This window comes from Rhinopithecus bieti, unplaced genomic scaffold (genome assembly GCF_001698545.2).
Source record: "Rhinopithecus bieti isolate Rb0 unplaced genomic scaffold, ASM169854v2 scaffold_17174, whole genome shotgun sequence".
NCBI lineage: Eukaryota > Metazoa > Chordata > Mammalia > Primates > Cercopithecidae > Rhinopithecus > Rhinopithecus bieti.
Genome location: NW_016808962.1, coordinates 1,138,249 through 1,144,982, shown reverse-complemented (window position 1 = coordinate 1,144,982; position 6,734 = coordinate 1,138,249). Strand labels below are relative to the sequence as shown.

Genomic DNA, 6,734 nt, shown 5'->3' with positions numbered 1-6,734 from the left:
AGGTCCATTTCTGTGATAAAATTCCTATGAGGCATATTGAAATATTAACAGGATTTCACCTATTCTGGAATTTCTCTATGGTTGGTGTGCCCAAGGAAAGTGTAGATCAATAAGTATAAACAAACTGGGACCCATTTTTTGAGTTTCCTCTTATTAACAATATCATTTTTTTAAAAAATCAGGACTTAAAAAGGTAAACAAATGAAGAAACACAATAAACGGATGATCGATGATAATAGCATCGTCTATGGAATTAATCATATAAAGTTCTCTGTAAAGTGGTCTCTATCCGGAGCTGCTGTTCTCTCATAGTATCCTGTGATTCCTCACCCCTCTTGACTCTGAGCTCTTCACGGGTAGGTGCCTTGTCTCACTTGTCTTCCCATCCCTGGAAATGGCAACAACTATTTGTATAATAAATGAATGAATAAGTGGATAAATCAATGAATGAGTGAAAGCAGTTTCCTTCTTTCCCATCTCTGTGGTAATCAGAAACCGAGGTGTGGTGTTCTTGGTTCTCTATGACCAAAGATGCTCATTCTTCATGTCCTACCTCCGCTTCAATTCGCAAGACACCCCTGACTAAGGATGTTACTTAACCTTTGAGCCTCTTATTTCTCATCTCTAAAACAAGAACATTAAACACCCTCTCTCAAAGCTGTTGTGAATATGAGAAGTAACACACATAAAATCTCTAACCCAAGGCTTGATAGGTGGCAGGTGTTCAACCATGGAAGAGTCATAAACCTCTCAGGTATCAGGAAAAGTTCAACCTAGAACATGGGGGCACCCTTATTGTAGAAGGCTTATGACTGGAAAAATGTAAAAGAAATTTGGTAGTGTCTGGGCATCTATAACAGCACATTTCTATACATCTCACTTGTTTGCAAGAGGGATGGCCAACTTAGACAGCAGTGGCTAAGTTGAGTTGTTCCCCAGTGAGTGTACAACATGCAACCCTTTTTCTGAGATCTCATTCCTGCCCACCACCAGAGTTTTGCTTGAGGAAGGTTCCTTCATTGCTAAGGTGAGGGGAACCTCAGGCACCATTTTAAATAGCTCCTTTCTGGTTTTGTTGCCGTCCAAGGCAGGGTTTTGGTTAGATCTAAATCTCTGCTTTCAGCTCAGTGCAAACCCTTCCTATTGCAAGGACAATGCGAATTCCTACAGTTGACATTAAGTGGGCTCTTCCGTCAGGACACTGACAGCAAGGGGTCTGGGGTCTGGGAATCCTTGGACCTGTGCCAACTCAGAACTGGCCTGAGGCCTTTGGAAGCCATGGCTACTGCCATTGAAGCTACTCAGCCCAGTGCCTGAAATCCTTCAGACATAATGGAGCATCTGGTTGCACCCATCCTTCCCAGGAAGCTTCCAGGCTTCCCCAGTGGTCAAAATGAGGATTACGGGAACACGCTGCGTCTGTTCATTCAACAGCTGAGATCCTACCTGCCAACACAGCTCCCACTTTTCTGCGCACATGAGTAAAAAGAAACTACAAATTGATTGTTAGCTTTTGTGGACAGTAATGCTTATAGGAATGGGATATAGCCCCTCTGGTTTAGCCGGAACCTGCAAAGTCTTCTAGGCTGCTCAGCCACTCTGAATGTAACGTGCCTTGAGAGTCAATTTTGTGACTTCATAAAGTCAGTGAGTTCACCTCTGTTCTGCACAGCACTTTACCACCCTAGTTATAATGTTTTAAATCCATGGAAAGAAAAGTATCATTTTGATTTAAGAAATGCACGTGTGGAGAAGGATACCGATATGTCCTGAGAGACTAGCAAACGCTCGTACACACCCTACAACCTGTGCCAATGAGTTTTAGATTTCTTTCTTATTTTGTCCACCGTCATGGAAATGTAATTTTTTCCATGTGTCAGATGATGAAGGCCATGTCTTTCTGATTCAAAACCATGAGCTTTCCCCCACATCAGAGCCAGCCAATAGGATAATGATGTCTAATTCTCTTTTTAAGCCACATTGAGACCAACAGATAGCATCAGTTAGGATTAGATTTGGCTGCATATAAAAGAAATCTGAATGCAGTGGTCTAACCAAATGGAAAGTATTCTCACCCATAAGATAAAGTCCAACCCATAAACTGCTCCAAACCCACAGATAAATTCCTTTTTGGCTTGAACTGTGTTGTTCTGTGATTTACAATTTTTGAATTTATTACCACATTTTAACAAAAATCATATATCATATAGAGATACACATTGTTAGGCTCCTTCCCAAATAGCACTGTTGGCTGATGCTGCCTAAACTGTGACTGCCTGTTCAGCCCCTGCACGGCCCTACAGTGACTGTCCATCCCTCCTCTGTCACCCCAGTGCTGAGAATGAGAGTCTTGGCCAAGTACCTCTCAGTTGCTGCCCTCTGAGTCTGCAGCCTCTGGTTTGCGCTCCAGCATCCTCCAGGACTGCAGGAACAAAGTACTGCCAAACTGGTTGGTTTGGGACAACAGAAATTTATTGTCTCACAGTTCTGGAGACTGAAGTCTGAGATCAAGGTCTCGACAGGGCCAAGCTCCCTTTGAAATCTTCAGGGGAAGGGTCCATCCTTACTCTTCCAGCTTCTGGTAGCCCTGGGTGCTTCTTGGCTGGCAGAGAACCACCTTACCGCCATGCTTCACATTATCTTCCTCTGTGTGTGGCTTTGTGTGTAAATGTTCCCTTTTTATAAGGACACCAGGCCTATCAGGTTAGGGCCTCACCCTAATGACCTCCTTTTAACTTGATCATCTGCAAAATCCCTATTTCCAAATAAGGCCCCATTTTGAGGTATTAGGGGGTTAGGACTTCAATATCTTTTGAGGAGACATGATTAAACCCATAAGACCTTTTGAATCTGCTTCGATCTTTCATTTCCTAACCATTTCCCCCTATTTTGGTATTTTTTGTGTTTTAGCTCCTATCCTTTCTTAGGGCTACAGTTCCTACCTTATCATACCCTTGCTTGTGGTCATTCACTTTTCCATGAAGAAAACTTCAATTCCAGTTAAAATAGCTTCTATCTCTTTATCTTGGTAACTCAAAAACAAATTTAACTCCATTAGGATAGACTTTGTTTAATGTATTTTTTTCAACAGAACCATTTGGGTGAGGATGGGAGCCTGACATGGGGGTGACACATTTGTTCTAATCTCATGGGAGTTGCTGCCTGGATCCCTCTACTGAGAAAGATGTAAGTCTCAACCAGACTTAGTGGTTGGGAGTTTTGTGAGGGATGGGTGGTGGCTCCTTAAGTGCCAAGGAGCAGGGCAGGCAAGGGTATGGTGGGGTGCATGCTAGGTAGTGCCCATTTGGCTTGTTCAAAGTTAAGTGTTTTTTTGACCACTAGGAACTCAGTGATGAATTATAGAGTGGTGCTTACCTTTGTAAGCGAGGAAAAGACTCTTGATAACAAGTGATTGCAATACAGAGTAGTAAGTACTCTTGTAACATGGAGCAGACCCAGAAAGATGGAGTCTGGCTCAAGTAGCATTCTCTAAAGTACACTTCTAAGAAATAAAACTCTATTTATAGTGAGATATATTGGGAAGTCTTAATTCAAACTACACTGAAGGCAAGAATGTGGTCCCAGGTCCCAGGATCGAGCCATCACCGAGGACCTGAAAATGGCCTGTGACCACTTGGCTGGAGAGAGCAGTATTGCAGACCAGAGGCTTCTTTTCCACATATATCTGCCGTATCTTAGGTTCTTTGGTACTAGAATGTCCATTACCTGCTTTAAGGCCATTATAATTAAGTCCTGGGGTTTTCTTACCCACTCAAAGCACAGCTTTAGAGTTATAATTGAAAAAATGGCTGTGTATCAGAAATGTTGCATCTGTCCTATTTTCTCTGCAAATTTCAGGTTGTCTGCCTGACCTGTTAACCTGGGAAAGGCTGTGGAGTGCTGGTACTCTCTGCCTGTCATGTGGCTTCTGTGCATTCTTCGTTGACAAGCAGCATGCAGGGCATGGTCTGGAGTGGGGGGAGGGGCTGAGACATCCAACACAGAGTCAGACCCCAGCATACGAGCTCCTCCTCCTAGAGTTTAAACTCGGGAGAAGTGCTGGGGGGAAGCAAGGTGAGTAGCAGCAGTCAATACCTGTGATAACAAGTCATTCTGCTTCTTTTCTTTCTGATCTATCCCCAGACCCCTACTACTTATCTTCTATGTACCCTTCCACCCCCACTATGCTTGCCTGGGGCAGCCTCACACAGTCCAGGCACAGGGCTTGGTGTCCAGTCCTCTAGCGATATGCCCTGGAGGTTCCTGTAACTGGCCCACGCTCTTTGATAAGCACGCCCTTCCCCACTGGGGCCCTTTCCTAGTCCCACTATGGAAAGCCTGAATCCAGGGTTAGGGAGACTGGAGCCTACTCACCTCTTCTGGGTGGGTCAGACCGCGGGTTTCTTCACATTGCTGGAAGCAGCCTCATTACGGCTACTATTGGGACAGCACTGTGTGCCAGGTCTGGGGTCTGAGAGGTCAGATATTGTAGCAAATAGAAAATAAATGAAGAGGTCAAGATTGGAGATCCAGGACTGGTCAGAAAGGGGTGGGTAAGAGGACCACCAGCAGCAGGTCCTTCTAATGACCTCCATCCTGACAGTCATCAGAAGGAAGTGCCCCTGTGCTCTTCCTCCTAAGGTACAGCAAGGCAGGATGGGAGAGTGGGCCGAGATCTGTGGACCCTGGGCTCCTGACTTCAGCCTCTCTCAGGAGCCCACTGGGAGCCATTACAGATATCTGCATGTTTGCAACTACTTTAAGGCTCTCGGCTGGGCATGGAAGCACGGCCCTTCCCTTCATTTCCCACAGAACAGCTCAGGGCAAGCTAGAATAATCACACAACACTTGCCTAAGGCCCAGCAATGCCCCAGCAGGTGACCACAGGCTCAGTCAGCTTCTCAGACTTGCAGCCCTGCCCCACCCTCACCAGGCAGAGGGACATGATGGCAAAGGGGACTGCCTGTGTTTCAGTTCCTCTGTTCTCCCGCTACCCTTCTGGGGAGGAAGCATGCATGGTTTGGCCACCATGTGGAGGGAGCCTTGTGCCTAATGGGCCACTCCGAGCTGTCAGAGGATCTACTGGCTGAGGATGTCCCCAGAATGGCCGTTGGAGGTCCAGCCATGGGACACCATCATGGTGACTTCTTCCTGGTTGCCCAGTGTGCTGCCCCACCTGGTAGTTGTAAAGTCCTGATATTGGTGACTGTGGGGGTGAGGCACACATCTGGTGTTCAGAGTTCAGTCCGGCCTAAGCGCTGCACATGAGTTGGATTTATGTGAGGCTGGCTGGAGGCTCCTGGAGCTGGGGTTGACCTCTGGCTTGTTTGTTCTCCTAGCCCTTGTACCCTCTCTCCTTTGCTATCTCTTCCTCCCCCGCTGGCCCCTCTGGCTAAATTTCCCTGTTCGCCCAGTGCTCCATGTGTGGAAGAAGAAAAAATAACAGCATTGTCTGCATTTAGGGCTCTTTTAAATTTAAAAAAACGTATGGAGTTGAAATTCACATTACATACAGTTGGATATTTTAACATGAACAAATTCGGTGGCATTACATGCACTCACAGTGTGAGCTTTTAATCATATCAGTAACTTAAAATCATTGTTCCAGGTCCCTGGCCACTTGCTATGGATTTGACATATGTTGTGTCATTTACTGCTGTCACCAACTCTAAAACAGGAGTCACCATCACCCCTCTTTCACTGATGCAGAAATTAGGTCATAGCCTTTCCCAAAAATACATGGCTGCAAAGTCTTAGAGTATAAACTTAAACCCAATCCACTGACCCTGAAAGTTTGGTTAAATAATTTCTTTTCTATTCTACCATGTTGCTTATTGGAATATGAAATCAAATTCTCTGCAGTTTTCCCACTTGAGAGAGGACAGCATGCTGGTCGAGGAGAAAAGGACCAAGTAACTTCTTGTCTCTGACCTGCTGCTGCACCAAACTCCGTGGCTTGAGGATGGGGTCCAGGCAGTGCCTCCGAGGCCTGAGCACCTTTGGGATTTAATGCACTCACCTGGCCTCAGAATTCTTAGCAGCAGAGCATTCAAGGGAGCAAACACCCAACTATCTGAGTCAGCCCAAGAGAGAGAACTGCTCCCCACAGTGATCTCTAGGCCAGCCTCCCTTTATGTGGAAAAGGACAAGGATAAGGGCTTTGTTTAGTGCCATGGTGCCTGTTACAGACCTTGGGGCATTGGGCTCTCTGTCCAGCTCTCTGTTGGGTATGATAAGCTGCAGAATAGAGGTCACTGGGTCATAGCTGGCCACTGCTTTGGGGCAGAGACACTATCTCCATCCAGTCCCCAGGAGGCTTTTAACGGGGTGCTTCCTCCTGTGAAATGTCCCCTCAACCAGCATGCAGCTCACATTTGCTGTGCCACCTCACAGTGACAGCTCACACAGCCAGATCTTCACTATGGCAACAGGCAAAGCTGCTGATGTGGATGGCAGATGGCTGTGGCAGTGGTTGGGGAGCTGGCTGCGTAGAGGAACAGTGTCATCAGGTTCACATCAGATAAGAAGAGGAGGCAGGGAGGAAAGGAGAGGGTTTAAGTGTCTGACAATGGAAAGCCAACCCCAGCTGGAACCTGGCAGCCCTGAGAGCAGCATAGGGGCGGGGAATGGGGGGCACTATAATGGGATTAGTGGGACTCACTGTGTCATAAAGGAACATTTGAGCACACCTGTCCCAGCAGAGCTGAAAGACCACTTGGAGTGTCATGCCTGGG

General features: G+C 46.4%; 1 long non-coding RNA gene across 1 annotated transcript; it reads right to left on the bottom strand.

The window, feature by feature from the left end:
• Positions 1 to 286: 286 nt before the first annotated feature.
• On the bottom strand, positions 287 to 6,283 carry LOC108539401 (uncharacterized). The gene is made up of 3 exons (XR_001888345.1): positions 6,191 to 6,283; positions 4,375 to 4,471; positions 287 to 388 (listed from the first exon to the last, which is right to left on the bottom strand). It is a non-coding gene; the product is annotated as an uncharacterized LOC108539401 (long non-coding RNA).
• Between the last annotated feature and the right edge of the window lie 451 nt (positions 6,284 to 6,734).